Genomic DNA, 2,401 nt, shown 5'->3' with positions numbered 1-2,401 from the left:
TCGCGCGTTCCCTCGCCCGCTCTTCGCCTTTTAGGGACACCGGGAGCCAATCAACGCAGCCAGCGCTTTGACGTAGGCGGGGCAGAGCGACTTACTGTACAGCTTGTAGATGTTTGCATGATGCCCCGAACCATAAACTGGTGAACTGCATTTTATCTTCTCATATTGCATTAACTCAGCCCCAGGAGCATCCTCAGGACGAAATAAAAAAAAAAAAAAGTCAAGAGGGTGTCCACAACCGTGTAACACATATTTAAAAAGGGGGCAGGGCTTCAATCACATGGTTACAGCAACTATCTCGACTTTTTTTACCCTTTTCCCTCACAGATACCCCTGCTCAGCCCAATTGCTTTTGAGTTAGAATATCATATGTAATCCCAGTGAATAGTTGCCTTGTCATACAGATCCCCCAAATTGTGTTAATTGAGTAAACCATGATGGCCTCAAGGATAGATAAGCCTGTGGGTGTCATAGAAACATAGCTATTGGCTACTATCAGGTGATCCCAAGTAGCACTACAGCAGACATAGCACAGAAGAGTAGAAGGTACAAAGTTTCAAGACCAATAAGGCAAGGCTGCTAGTATGTAGTCTGCCAGAGATGTTACAGAAACATTCCTTACCAAGAGCTATGATATCAAAGGCTGCTTGAAGCTGAAGTCCATAAACATCTGAAAACTACTGAATCTCCACCCTGTCATGGTGACACCACCTATCTGCTTACTCATTCCTGAGAATCCAACAGGCCATTTCTCCAAAAACATTGCATTTTTAAAATATTTTTCCATAGGTATAATACTAGATTTTTAAATTATTTGTATTATCTGAAGGGCTTCAATTATTTGTAACAACCTTTTCAGATGTGAATGGATTTACAGCAGTAGATTTCTAGGTCATGTGGTTTGGAAACATGGGTACTTACGTTCTTAGTGATGGTGCTTCTACTGTTGCAAGAAATGTGACTTTTGAAAATTGACACATTCTTTGTTAATTTTATCTTGTTTTTACCTTGTATCTATAGTTGAATAAAGGTGACTAATAGGAACTAATGTACTTTCCCCCATTTGACAACAACAACAAACACTGAGCACAGGTGCAGTCTGCACTGATAACAAATTTTGATTTTAAACTCTGGTAAATAAAACTAACAAGTTTTCTTTTCAAATATGCAGCAAGACACTACATAGCCTTAAGGCAAGCAGAAGATAAGTGTCTATGTTAAGCCATTTTTGTCTTTTCACACCAGACAGTAGCAACAATAATACAATAAGACCAATTGTTAAGAAAGTTCTCGGCAACATTCTCTCAACAGCAGAGGCTGGTAGGATTGTTAATTAAAATTCTTTTTTGGGTAATCCGTTTATTAGGCTGGCAGATCATGAAGTGCTCATGTGTGCTTTGTAAATCAAATTAAATGGAAGAACAAATTCAAGCAGTTTCCACAATTTAATCTTAAGCATATACCCATCATTTTCAAGGAGAACACCAGGAATCACTTTGAAGCCCTGGATTTTATTCATAGGGAACCAAAAAACTGTGGAATAAAATCAGACTAATTGTTATGGGTGAATATGAAAAGACTAAAGACCAAGAAACAGAAGAAACCAAACTGGATGGAAATTGTTGAGAAGAGAAGACCAAATAAAGAAGGACAAAGACCTTGGAAACAAATTAACAAACAATTTAAGAAAGCTGTCAAAAGAGACAAAAAGTAGTATTACAATGACATCTGTAAAGGCATTAAAGGTGGAACAGACATTGAAAAACATGGAAAATCTTCCAAAAGATATCCAAACTCAGAAGGAGATTCCAATCTTGAATTGGTATGTTGAAGGATGTCAGTTATCAGATAGTAACTGATTCAGAGAAGATGAAACAAAGGTGGAAGAAGTACTGTATATTGAAATTCTGTAGAGGGGATATATCAACATCCAAGATACCTTTAAAGTTATTCTTTATTTACAAGAACTTCTAGTACTAGAAGTCAGACTGGCCAATAGATTGGAAGAGATCTGTCTACATAACAGTATTAAAGAAAGGACATTTAACATATTAATTAAGAGCCAGTTTGGTGCAGTGGTTAAGGCATCAGGCTAGAAACTGGGAGGCCGTGAGTTCTAGTCCTGCCTTAGGCACAAAGCCAGCTGGATGACCCTGGCCAGTCACTCTCAGCCCTAGGGAGGAGGCAGTGGCAAACCGCTTCTGAAAAACCTTGCCAAGAAAACTGCAAGGACTAGTCCAGGCAGTCACCAGGAGTCAAAAACTGTCTCGAAGGTACACACACATACTTAATTCCACATGCTATCAAAATAATGCTTAGGATTATTCAATACAGATTACAGCCCTACATGCAATGGTGTGCTGCTAAATGTTTTACAACTGACTCTGCAAAAAAAAAATCA

Source organism: Python bivittatus, unplaced genomic scaffold (assembly GCF_059951505.1).
Source record: "Python bivittatus isolate LINGU-HERP-01145 unplaced genomic scaffold, Pbiv_v1 ctg000580_np1212, whole genome shotgun sequence".
Lineage (NCBI taxonomy): Eukaryota > Metazoa > Chordata > Lepidosauria > Squamata > Pythonidae > Python > Python bivittatus.
This window is presented reverse-complemented; position numbering follows the sequence as displayed.